Raw genomic sequence first — 13773 nt, forward strand, 5'->3', positions numbered from 1 at the left:
GGTCACAGACGCGGCTCAGATAGCCTGGGAACTCCCATGTGCCTTGGGTGCAACCCTAAAAAAAAAAAAAATGTTTTAACCAAGAAGATGCTAGTTGGTGAAATAGAAGTGGAAAGAATGTGTATCTGTTTATTCAGCAAATATTTATTGGGTGTCTGCTGTGTGCCAAGCACTTGGAAGATTGTGGCCATGACGAGCTTTTGTGATAACCAGGGAACAGATGACGTACCCACTCAGACTATGGGAGGGAAATTTCAAATAGAGAAGTAAATATAGCTATATCCTGAGCTCTGAAAGAAAAGATGACTAAGGAAATGAGACACCCAACCCTTAAATTCAGATTTTTGAATCTGTGTTCCCAAGTGCCTCAACCCTCCCTTCTCAAATCCAGTATCAAATCCATGCTGCATCATAATTCCCCAGCATGTATCTCTATTTACTCTGAAGCTTTAAGCTTCAAGACAGCAGGGCTGCATCTGTCATGTTTATCTTTGTATCTTAGCAAGTAGGACAGTACCTGGCACGTAGTTATACCCAATAAATCTCTCTCTCTCTCTCTTTCTCTCACACACACACACACACACATATTCCAAGTCTAGCAATCCAAAAATGTTTGAATGATTAACATGACAGTTTTGGAAAAAAAAATAGAATGAGAGGTTTGAAAGTTCTAAAAAAAATTGAGGAAAAGAAATGGCTGTGGCTGTAAAGGACATGCTCAAATTAACTCAAAATATAAAAGACCTTTTAAAGAAGAAGGTAAGGAGAGGCAGGTAACCAGGAATAAATACCCAAGAGAGAGTTAATCTCCTTAGAGTTGTGTCTGGAAGCCTAGAATCCAGAGTGAGCTGAGGTATGTAAAAAATTCTAAAAACAACAAAAGAGGCTTAAAAAGCTGGCAAGGAACACGTCTACAACCAACAAAGGTGACCAAATAAACCAGACATAGAAAACGGGAATGCCCGTGATGTCCAGCATTCTGCCTATTTTTGCTAATGACAAAGTTATAATTTCTGTCAAGACTGGAATACTATTTTTATTGTATTTTGTTATTGCAGAAATTTGTTTTACTTTTGTAGGAAAAAAAAGAACATGAAAGGGATAGGACCTTTTATGAGAAAAGCAAAGCTCTGCTCGTTTCCTCTTATTTTAATCAAGGAGCATGATTTCCCACCTTGCAGAGTAGAACACGGTGTCAGTTAGAGGGAGGCGTGGCTCACAGCGACCCAGTACCAGGTCCTTAGCCGACTGGTGTCAGTTGGCATCTCCTGGCCCAGACTATGTGCACAGGCCTGAGAACACGCGTGCCCATGACTGCCCCATTCCAGCCAGGCATCTGGGAGGCATTTCAGCCAATGGAGAAATCCCCCGAAGCCTGGAGATCGACAAAAAGAGAATCCAAAGAATCCCAGCAAAATTCTGAGATCGATCCTGAAACTTTTGAGAACACTCAAAACACAAAGTGATCATTGTTAGGTGCCCACAGGAAGTCAAGCAGGACTAAATGATTCTCCCCTTCAGTAGAGCAGCTAGAACGCAAGATGACGTAAATGTGGCAGGGTGGGTATATATGAATGTCTTCAATTCAGTTTTCACAATATCTCAAGATTCTTTTTTTTTTCTTTTTTTTTTGTCTTTTTGCCTTTTCTAGGGCCACTCTTGTGGCATACGGAGGTTCCCAGGCTAGGGGTCGAATCGGAGCTGTAGCCGCCCGCCTACACCACAGCCACAGCAATGCAGGATCTGAGCCACATCTGCAACCTACACCAGAGCTCATGGCAACGCTGGATCCTTAACCCACTAAGCAAGGCCAGGGATCGAACCCGCAACCTTATGGTTCCTAGTCAGATTCGTTAACCACTGCGCCACGATGGGAACTCCAGTATCTCAGTATTCTATTATGGGTTTAGTGGAGACGTATGAACTGAGTAACTGACTAGTCAAGTGGATTCCCAGCTAGGTTTGCATAACCAAACCCAAGGAGCGTTAAAGAATGAGTCCTTGTGGTCCCTGGATCTATTGACAGATATGTGTGTTTTTCTCTAGATTTCTCTTCATCCGTGACTTGAGAGATGATTAATCTGATGAAAACAATAGAAATAAGAGACACCTATTGAACTCTTATGTGTCCACACCGTTCTATTACTCTGTGTCTTTGTCTTTTTTTTTTAATCCTGGCAATAGTCCTGTGCAGTGGATGTTTTTATCTCCACTTTACAAATGAGTAAACTGCAGCACAGAGGGTTCAAGTAACTTCCTCAAGGTTGCACAGCTCTTAGTGGCAGAGCTGAGATGCAAGCCCAGACTGTTTACTTAATGGCATAAGTTATGTAAATGATAGGCCTCCAATTTGTGGAGGATCGAAGGGAAATGTACAGCTAAAGTGTAAAGTTAGAGATTTGTATCCGAAATTTAAAATAAAACTCTAATAGACTGGAAAAATGGGCCAAATGAATAAAAAAAAATTAATTTGAGCCAAGTATAAACACACACATTTAAGTTCCCCCCAAATCAACTGCAAAACTAAAAACTGTGACGATGGGACTTACTGATAGATCACATGAGAGGGCCTTGGGTGTTTCCTTTACTATAGGCTCATCGTGACGGAAGCAGAATGTGACTGGCAAAAAAATGGTATCTTACAGCAAAAAAAATTTTTTTTGTCTTTTTGTAGGGCCACACCCGGGGTGTATGGAGGATCCCAGGCTAGGGGTTGAATCAGAGCTGTAGCTACCAGCCTACACCACAGCCACATCTGCAACCTACACCACAGCTCACTACAACAGCAGATCTTTAACCCACTGAGCAAGGCCAGGGAATCGGACTTGCCTACTCATGGATGCTAGTCAGGTTCATTTCCACTGAGCCACAGCAGGAACTCCTCTTAACAGCAAAATTTAAGAACATTGTTCTTCTTCCCATTGATAAATGCCGCCGACTTTACATTTTTTATTCTAATTCATGGGAATACTTAATTGGAATGAACTCATTAAATAATTGATTCCCTGTATTTGCATTGAACCAAACAATGGCAGTAGACTAGTGGAATAAACACAAGCTTGGGAGTCACTCCAGAGGTTCAGTCCCTGCCTTGCTGTTGACTGGCTCTGGGACCTTGGCCTTAATGTCTCGATGCCTAGTTCCCTCATCAGGAACACAGCAGGATAATACCCACCTTGCAGGAGCATTATGACGACTCAGTGAAATAGACATCAAGAGGTCAAATCATCCAGTGTGTGCCCGAGCAGTTTTGTTTTGTTCGTTGGTGTAGCCCTAGCATGTAGGCCAGTTCCCGGCACAGAAGAAGTGCTCAGACGTGTTTGTTAAAAGAATACTGAATGAATGAATGAATGAATGAGTGAATGGGTGAATGAGTAAATGGATGTGTGCAGTAAAAGGCAGTTCTTGCTAAAGGCAGGCAGTGTTATTAGACATAAGAAGTCTTTGTAAAGCAAGGGCCTGATGATTCAGAGGTTTGAAGCTGAGAGTTTGGGGTTAGTAGAGGCAAGATATTGTGTTTGAAATGGATGAGCAATGAGATCCTGCCGTATAACACAGGGAACTATATCTAGTCACTTGTGATGGAACATGATGGAGGCTAATGTGAGAAAAATGTATATAAATGTATGACTGGCTCACTTTGTTGTATAGCAGAAATCGACAGACCATTGTAAATCAACTCTAATAAAAATTTCTTTTTAAAGAAGGGGAATGCTTTGTCGTAGCTAAATTTTTTTTTCCTATCATGCAACACAGCTTTAGGATTTTTTAAAAACTAAAACTAAACATTAGGTCATCCTTGTAGTATTTCCTCAGTCCCTACCCCATGTTTCCATGAGGTGTCCAGAGTGGTTGCATCCTGTCTAGTCAGGTTTTGTTTGAAAACTTGAATGAAAAGTGAAACCAAGTTAAGTCTGGCTGGTAGCCATTCAGAAATAGATCTTCTTAACTAGATTAATTTTTGAAGACATTTTCCCTCCTTAAGACATCCTCATTTTTAAAAGGAGCATTTAGGACAACAAGAATGTCTTTTCGATGTCTGGTTATCTCTTTTTCAAGATGGAGTTTGGTGAATTACCTAATATTAGCTGTTGGGCATCTCCCAGGTAAAAAATTAAACCAAATGAAATCTTTAATATAATTTATAATTTATGAGTTTCCTTCCTAGAGCTAAGTGAAACTCAGCTACATAGCTTTTATTTGTTTTGGAGCTTTTAACATTAGTCAGATTAAAGCTTGTGTTTTTGCGAAACTGTAAAGACAAAGAATCAAGTTGAATGGCTTTTTTTTTTTTTTTTTTTAGGATCCATTTTTGATGTAGCATTTCAAGAATAACAGAGACAATAGGGTCTGGTTTCAGAACCTTGTAACCAGAAATGCCAGTGGAGTGGCACAGGGAATGGGGCGGGCTGGGGTTGAGAAGGAGCCCTCCCATTTGCTAAAAGGAAAATTAAACAAGGATGTTATCTTTTTGCTGCATTACCAACAGGACAAGCGTATAATTGAAACCACACCATACAACACCTATTCACATTCTGCCTTCTGATGTCATCGAATTGCTTACTGCCTGCTAATCTTACCTTCCTTCAGGAGCCAATCTTACAATTAGACTGTGAAACAATCAGCCAAAACACATCCGGCCAAGACACAGTGGACTCCCAGTAAATATTTGTTGATTGACTTCTGTGTACTATGCAGGTGGGTTTTCTTCCTGACCTCACGCATGGCTTACTTGTTTCTGCCAGAAAGGTTTCATTTTTGCTCTTTCTCTTATCTGAAACAGCATTCCCATCGTTTGCCACTACTGCCTTAAAGCAATGCAAAAGAGCGCTTCTTCCTGGAAACCCTCTCTGATTAAACTCGCCAACACTAAAGCCATCTCTCCCTTGGAGAAGCCCCCTCCCCTCCTTTTTTTTTTTTTTTTTCTTTTTGGCTGTACGCAGTGGCGGCGGCATAGAGAAGTTCCTGGGCCAAGAATCAAACCAGAGCTGCACAGCTATGGCAATATCAGATCTAACCCACTGCAATGGGCCGGGATCGAACCTGCTCCTTACCAGTGACCCTAGCCACTGCACAGACAGTGCTGGATCCTTAAACTGCTGTGCCACAGCGGGAACGCCAAAGCTCCTTTTAGAAACATGGTTGTCATCATTTCAGAATGATTTCAGATTCTGCTACTGGCATTCTTATTTCCCTTGGCTCTGACATCCCCCACGACCCACAAAATACACCCCCCAAGGATAGGCATTGAGTCTTATTTCCCATAGGGACACACAGAAGGACAGCCCTCCACATGCAGTGTCCACCCATGGAGAGCACACTCAGAAGACGTGTTCCCCAGTTAGATAATGAAATGTTTAACATCAGTGAAAAACCATAGACAACCCTGCTTGCTGGTCTCTCTCAGTCTGCCAAGAATGGGTATAAATGGAATCGAGGCCGTGAGAGATGAATCTTTTTCATCAGACAAGTGATCAAAACCTAATACATTTACACCTCAGAACTGCTTTAAAGTAGATTGAATGACCAACAGAAAGTCTTCCAAAGGGAAATAACAGATGGTATTATATTTATTGAGGAGACCTGTACAATATTTGAACTATTGTACAAAACCCAGTTTTGATTCATTCAATCTTTAGAAAAGTGATTTGGAAGAGATTAAACTACATATTGCCATGGCTTATAGACCATCATAAGCATTTGGTACTTTCTGAACTTCCCCCAATGTGAGTTGAGCCATAGGGCAGGCTTGGGCTCAGAGCAAGGTATATGCTTTCAGGCCCTAATTGCTGTAAACCAAAGGGATACGCAGGCAGGTCATGAGAAGGTTTGCAAAGAACCCACAGCGTGAGTAAGGGTGTGAACAGCAGTAAAAATCCCTATCTACAGGTGGAGTTATAGGAGTGTGTAGTGTAGGTGAGGTTAGTGGTTCAATGTGTTTAGCTCTGGGTTGGAAGCCACATCTTTTTCTCATATTCCATAGAAAAGATAAATTTTCAATCTATCTCTTTTGGATAGAGCATAGGATTTGATGGAGGGGAACCCAAGGGCTAGTCCAGTGACCTGGTTATCTCAAACACAAGCCCCTGAATTAAGGAATAACATAACTAGGAGATGCTGGGGAAATTACCTGGTTAAAGACCTGAGATCCATGGGGTCCAGTCCAGGAAGATGTAGAGGGCTTCAGGGCTCACGATTCGACCTTGACTCTGAGAATGACTACAACCCTGCTGGGTTGGAGATATGGGAGGAGGAGAGAGAGGGCGTGAATTGGAAGGTGTGTACAGTGATGTGGCTAGAGCAGCCTTTGACAATGCTGGTGTTCACAGTGGCATTTAAGTGATACCCCAGGACTGGAGGTTGAAACCTGAGGAATAAATTATGAAAGATTCACTGCAACCAAGAAAGGAAGAATAAAATGAGAGGACATTTATCCCTTTTTTGCACATGCTTTTATTGAACATTTGAATAGTCAAAGGCACTCTCCTTGGTACTCTGGAAAAGGGAAAGGAGAAGTGAAATTGATCAGAGACAGGCTTTTTAAAAGGAAGGAATTCTTTTTGTAATGTATTAAATCTATTGATATCTTGTGCCTTTGAAGCATTTCAAAGTGTTTATTAATTTTCCCCATGCAGCCTATATTTCAGGTGACAAATTTCTATTTTTTTAAATTATAGTTGGAAATTGAAATAAAATTCACTAAGACAGTGAATCTGACCTCTAGAATTCTGCACATATTGTAAAATGGTCAAAATGAATTTTGTTATCTGTGATTGCATTAGAATAAGTTCAAGGGCATTAAAATCATATTAATTCTCTTTTTTATCTATCTCGATACAATTACCTGAAATCAGCATGTAGGGAAGGAGAAAAAGTAATTTTTAGGCCATTCTGTTATTAGCACTAAGACATTATTTGAACTTTGCTCTGTGTGCTAACTGCTTATTGTCCTCTAAGGGCAAGTACCCTAGCTGTGAATTTGGTCACTAGAGTACTGGCCACATCTGGTACCCACGAGGCAGGAAGCCATGACCTGGCATGAGTTTCAGAGCCATTCTACAAGGAAGAGGTATTACAGTCTTGGATTTACTTCTGCTTGTGCTGAAAATTTAAGAACATGATAAACAAATGACCCCATAGACACAGAACCGAGGAATCTGCATCCATCTCAGCAATGCTGCAGGCAGACCTTGGCCTTAGGCTGCCACCAACACCTCCCTGAAATTGGCCAAGACCTCCCATAGGTGGCAGTGTCCATGCAGAGGGAAGGGTGTATCCCGATGAGGGCAATTTCTGGTCAGAAGGTTGTGGTTCAAGGGTCAGCTCCATCTCTGGCTAGATGCATGACCATAACCTCTGAAGGCTTAGTTTCTCACCTGCAAAATAAAGATGAGGGAAAGCAACCACATAGACTGTGGAGGAATCTATGAGATTATTTATCTGTTTCTATTTATTTTACAGCCCATACTCTGTGCCAAGCACTGTTTTAATCACTTTACACATATGCACTCATTACGGCCCAATGGAGCAGTTACTATTATTATTCACAATTTATTGATGAGGAAATGAAGGTATGGAGAGGTCAAGTCACGTGCTCAAACCCCCAAACTAGTAAGAGGTAGAGGTGAGATTCAAACTTGGTCAGTTCTAGTTACTTATTTTCTATACTAAGAATATAAGGAAGAATGTGAATAGCAGAAAGCGGGCAGCGTTTTTTCTTTGAGATCCTTTTGGGGCCCAAGGTCCGGTGTGGTTGTGCCAGAGGCACTATAATTAGTGCAGACGTGTTGGGGACATGGCTCTGATCATCAGGGTCGAAAAATGAGACACATGAACACAGGGAGATCTCGACAAGGCTCTTTACTTCTGCAGAAGGGCGCAGGTGCTCAAAATGCACGGGCAAAGAAAAGACCCTCCCTACTGATCCCTAACGCAGGTGATGCACCTGTCCCCTTCCCATGGGTCAGGTCAGGGCACACATTCTTCTGGGTGGCTAATTTGAAACAAATGGTTACTGGGAGAAGAGGGAAAGAGGAGGGGGGTCGCAGAAAGGCGTTTCAGCTGAAACCGGAGCAAAATGGAGTCACCGAGATTTCCTTTGATGGAAAAGACGTTATGTTACTTTCCACAGACGCCTCTGTCACAGGGCTGGTGATAGGAGCTTCCTGGCTGACTCCCTGTGGCGAGTTAGCGAGATGGTGGGGACCAAGAAGGCCTGACCGGAAAGAGAAATAGCGATTTTCTGAACACTCTGCTTAAAAAGAAAGGAAGGAAAGAAGGAAGGCAGGAAGGGAGGGAAGCAGGGAGAAAGGAAGGAGGGAGAGAGGGAAGGAAGGAAGGAAGGAAGGAAGGAAGGAAGGAAGGAAGGAAGGAAGGAAGGAAGGAAGGAAGGAAGGAAGGAAGGAAGAAAGAAAGAAAGGAAAGAGGACTAGCACCTTTCTAAGAACATGTTGAATGTATGCATTAGGTTTTTTTGAAAAGAATCAAGCCAGAAATTAAACATACACAGGACTCACTTGCCTGTAGGTGGCACAGGTCTAACAGTCAAGAAAACACTCTCCATTCATGTCCCCAGTGGTTACCCCACCCCCCACCCCTGTGCTCCTCACACTAGCTTTTCCCTGGTAAAATTTACCACGAAAGCTTCATTCCTTTGGGTGAGAGCATGACCCCTAATAAAATGTATACATCCCTGGACACAATAGTACATTATTCATAGAGTGCAAAATCAGCCAGCAGATGCCTCCAGGTGGGTCTAGAACCAGGAATAGGTGTTAGGACGGGGAGAGGGGGAGAGAGAGAGAGCCTCAGGGTGCAGTGCTAGGAATGTTTGCTAATTGATTGATCTGCCTGGACTGGTGTCCCTGGGAGATTAGAAGCGCTTAGCTGACTCCCCATTCCAGAAACTGACCTTTGGAATGATGACTGCAGCCCCAGCCTGTTCAGTCCCAGCCTCTGGGGCAGGCGGTGGAAAGGTTGCAAGTTCAGTCTTAACCACTGTGCCCTCCCCGAGAGAAGAACGAAGAGCTGGGCATGCGCTTCCAGGGGCCCCGAAGGGCAAAGGCACAGGGCGGTTTTACAAAAAGGAAACATGTAGTTTCTCAGGAGGTGAGCTTCCCCCCACCCCACCCCACCCGCCTCAGGAGGCCCACAGCTGGTTACTCAGCCACACCCAGGATCCTGCTACCTACCTGGGTTTCTGGCTCCACCTGCGTCACTGCTGAGTGGCCTTAACTGGATGCCGTAAAAGCAAGTTAATAAAGGTGGCCACCGTGGGGACAGGGCCTATCTGCCTATTGAGAAAGGCAGTCGGAGCGCAGCAAACCCTGAGTTGCAACACCAGGACACCTTACCAAGTGAGTAGAGGCTGATTTTGTTGGCGAGGCTTAGGAGCAAAGATAACCTGGGTGGGGGGGAGGGCCTGAGAGGAGCTGGCTGCCTGTATTTCTCTTCTGCTGGATGTCTTTGCCTCGGTTCCCTAGTATTTCTCTCCCACAAAATGCCTGTGCCCGTACGTGAGTTCATCAGAGACTGTTTTCATGCCAAGGACAGAGGTTTCAGGGAACTTGCAGGCACCTGACTTTCTCTGCTACTCTGAGAAAACCATTCAAGGTTGGCTAGGAGAGTTGTGACTTAATGAACCAGGAATAGTGTGAGTTCCTTGGAACAGGGATTTGAAATCAGATTCCGTTCTGGAGAGATGGTGGCTTTGTTCACTGGGTATTTATTCCATGCCAGATGAGCCAGCTTCCCCAGCGTTGGCCATGAAGGTAGGGCTTTTGTTTGCCAGGCTTAGTTAAGATTTCTCCCTGCCAGCCCGCAGCTATAGTGCAGAACCATAATGCGTGTTTTCCTTGGGGGGTGAATGTTTTCCTTAAAAACTTGCTATAAAACTTTTAAGAAGCCTACAGCCCCCACTTACAGCCTGTCCCCACTAAGTGCGAGCCCGCCTCGAACCCTCTTATGAGCCTGGTCTCTGGGATGAGACTGGCAAGCCGGGCCCATCACAGCCCCAGTGTTGCACTGCCCAGAGCCTCGAGCCAGGTCAATTCTGAATCTAATTTCCTGAGTCCATGCGCCGATTTCCTCCCCCACCTCCTCTTTGCTGTGTTTTTGCGCACGTACCTATCTCCACCCAAGGGTGGAAGCTCCTTTGGGGGCGGAAACCCTGGAGTCAGGAGGTTCAAGTTCAGATTTCAGCTCAGGCACTTACTAGCAGTGTGGCTTGAGTGAGTAGTGCGCTGCTCCAGGCTAACATTTCTTTTCCTATAAAAGGAGGACTCATATCCTCCGAAGGATCTTTATGAAAATTAAATGAGTTCATCCATAGGAAGGGCCAGATATACAGTAAGAATTCCATTTTGTAGCCATTGCCAGCACAACCCCCCCCCCAATAGAGCCGGGTGCTTTGTAGGTGTTCAGTAAATGTCAAATGCTAAGAAAAAACATGGCCCTTTGTGTAGGAATTGCCATAACTATTTGAAGAGCTGGGGGAAAGGAAAGAAGGAAAGAGAAGGTGCGTTATTGCCCTTTCAACATTTGGGGAGCTTGTGGGAGGTACTGAGGTGCTCAGGGGCATGAGGGGGAGAACTGTGCTCAGTCTTTTGTCTACACCCCTCTGAGGTCTGGGATTTGCTCCGTGGGCAGTGGGAGGTGGCAGGCAAGGCAGCATGATCTTCAGGGGGAGAGCCTATTATGGCGCGCTTGGAGGGAGTGGAATTTATTCTTCTGAACCTCGTAATGCCAACCACTTCACCTTTCCCGAGGCATCTCTCCGGATGGGCCTATTTTAAAGACTTGAGCTGACATCATCACATCTTAAAAGAACTGAGCATAATTGAATTGCTGATACAAGTGGGTACTTGCACGGAGCCCGGGTCACCCACATCTCTATGGAAACATATGTTTGCTTGAAAGCCCAGCAATCAGAGGCAGAGCCTTCCAGGAGCCAGCATCAGGTCACTTTTAGAAAAAGGCATTTATTTATATTCTCAAGCCGTCAGAGACCTATGCAATGAAATAATTTCAAATTAAATAGAAAAATCAGGCTGCAGATGAATGTTAATAAAGCCTGCCGCGCGCCCTCCCCCTGTGCTCGCAGTGCCTGAGATCTGCCGCATTTATTTTAGCTGTCCTTTGCTCTTTTGCTCCCATTTGCATTCTGCTGCCTCGGGGAGGTGGTTTGGCACTTTATGCAAAAATGGTTAATCTTCATTCATACGCATTTGCCGGTACTAAAATGGAAAATGCAAAGCCGGCCCTGCCATAAAGTGTGCTTTGTGCGCTTCTCCTGGGCGACTCTGTGTGCAGCATGTATGAGGGCTCACAATCCGGATGGCTCTGCCTCTTTCACAAGCTCTTGGGGCTGTTGAGTGAAGACATTCTCTCGGAAAGGTCTGAAACCTGCATCAGCACATCTCGCCCTAGATATGCTCAAGTGATATCCTAAGTGATTGGAAGCTTTTATCTGCCTCTGGAAGCAGGTTTTTGTTTTTCTATTTTTCAAATAAGTATTGACTGTTAATGACCTGTTTAAAGAAAACATTCAATTTTCTTTCTTCCCCCCACAAAGAACTTAGTAGGCAGTGACATTTCTAAACCAAAGGCGAACCCTGCTTTTCAAAAGAGGCAGAGACAGGGCTTTTAAATGTGGAGTTTTTTTTTTTTCTGACATTTGCCCTTAAAATGCTTTGCAGTGAAGTTGTTCTAACAGCGGGTTTAGTACATTGAAGTGTCTTTGAATACAGATGCAACCTTGAGATTTTTTTTTTTCCCCTTCAAATTAAACTAAAAAGCCTAAGTAAGAGTCTTCATATGAAATTCATATTTCAATCACTGTTCTCTGTTCATTGTTTATGTGTCCTCATGCCTAATAATTAAAGCAACTTTCCTCCGAGGAGCAAGGCGCTGCACAAGACCCTTTATTAAACTGTGGGAATCAAACCACAGAAGAAAGAGCTAAAGTACTTGGGATACGAGAGGCCTCAGTAATTACAAGACCAGATAAGGAACAGCAAAGGTCGGAGTGGAAGGGAAGAGGGCACAAAACAGAAGAAAGAGGAGATCAGGCCATGGATAAGTTCAACAACAGAAACCCCATGTGACGTTACATTTAGACCAAGTACCAGTTTATAAAGGGAACGCTGTTTCCCTTTTCAGCTGGTATCTAAGGGCTCCTGACTGTGCTGCGGGGACTTGACCAGTTTAAAGGTGATCTTTGCAGAGAAAGAGCCTGGTACGTGAGAGCCAGCACTCATGGCTTTTCTTTTGAAGGTAAATTTTCAGTTTTCCCCTAACCTGGCTCCTAAGCACTCCTGTCACGCATCCCGAGGGCCTTGCAGACTCGAATGCCTGAGAGCCAAAAAGGACCACAGAGGTCCTATGCTCTGAAGGCTCAAGAAGATGCCACCCCAAAATACGCCTACAGGAGTTCAGGATGTTATCCCAACATTCTGCTTTGACGTATTGATTATTGTGAGCCGTGGGCACGTGAAAAACAGCCAAGTGCAAGGAGAAGCTTTTCTGAACTCTCCTTTTCTGCTTAAAGACACATCGTCAGACAGGAGCTCAGCTCATAAAAGCTCCTCCCTCCCCAGGAGTATCATCCCCTGGGGACTCTTGTTGACGCTTGCGCCAGATGAGGCGACTAGAATTGACACCGCACTCATACAGACTGTGTCACACACTATCATATCCCCCATCTCTTCTTCTCAGGATCCGTTCATCTTTCCTAAAAATTATGTACTCTCCCCTAAGAGGCCAACTTCCCCTCTGCTTCCCGGTGAAGAGGGTATTTAATTCTGAATTCTAGGCCACCTCGGGGAGTCCTTCGTTTTTCCCTGTCTCCCAGGTGTACATGAGGGGTACACGTTAGTAAACATCTGTTTGTTTTTCTCATATTCATCTGTCTTTTATTATTGAGGTGCCAGCTAAGAATTCAGAAGAGGCGTTCCCAGCGTGACTCAGCAGTTAACGCACCCAACTAGCATCCATGAGGATGCGGGTTCGATCCCTGGCCTCGCTCAGTGGGCTAAGGATCCGGAGTTGCTGTGAGCTGTGGTGTAGGTCACGCAGATGCGGCTTGGATCCCCACATTGCGATGGCTCGGGTGTAGGCCAGCCCATTTAGCTCCGATTTGACCCCTAGCCTGGGAACTTCCATATACCTCGGGTTCGGCCCTAAAAAGACAAGAAAAAAAAAAAAAAAAGGAACTCAGAAGAGTAGAGGAGAAATTATTTTTCCTCCCCTGTAACTCCAGCCTCTTTTTCTGCAGCTAGAGACCTGAGGCCCTCATGCTATATTCTGACCACGTAGAACCTTGACTTAGATGTTCCATTGGGACCAGTGGTGGCCACACAGACAAGTGCGCAGCCTTTCTCGTGCTCTCTATCCAGACTTTCCTCTTACCTGTCCTGTTGCCCGTTCTCCCAGAGCAGCGCTCTCTGCTAGGGGCTATATGATGGCAGGAGAGAATAAAATCAGTTAATGTGTGAAATTGCACCTTCTTCCGAAGGTATTAGCATGCTGTACACTGAGTAAAAATGCAGACGTCTCTTAAGAAGTTTACCCAGGTTAGTTAGGAATTGGCCGTCTGGGAGACGGGGGAGGCTCTGTTTTCATGGAGAGGCTTTTTGCTGCTTCTCCAATCCCATCACATATTTGACCTCCACTCCATAAGATCGGTCCTGTTTCTTCCTCTCTGAGGCAGCCGTGAGACACTGTCTTGGGATCTATGTGATCACAACACTGTCTAGGCTGTCCCAAAAGTCAGAT

The 13773-nt window shown here is 44.4% G+C and overlaps 1 protein-coding gene across 5 annotated transcripts in view; it reads left to right on the forward strand.

Moving 5' to 3' along the window:
• SPATS2L (spermatogenesis associated serine rich 2 like) overlaps nucleotides 1–13773 on the forward strand; it is a 182307-nt gene that overhangs the window by 64848 nt on the left and 103686 nt on the right. The window contains exon 3 of one of the 5 annotated variants that reach the window (XM_047773174.1): nucleotides 4591–4698. The exons of 3 other annotated variants lie outside the window; for them this stretch is intronic. The gene's annotated coding sequence lies outside the window, so the exon portion shown is untranslated. Of the gene's footprint in view, nucleotides 1–4590; nucleotides 4699–9337; nucleotides 9357–13773 lie in introns of those variants that run through there. One more of the 5 variants, XM_047773175.1, reaches the window with a different exon arrangement.

The sequence above is a fragment of the Phacochoerus africanus genome, chromosome 3 (assembly GCF_016906955.1).
Source record: "Phacochoerus africanus isolate WHEZ1 chromosome 3, ROS_Pafr_v1, whole genome shotgun sequence".
NCBI classification, from domain to species: domain Eukaryota; kingdom Metazoa; phylum Chordata; class Mammalia; order Artiodactyla; family Suidae; genus Phacochoerus; species Phacochoerus africanus.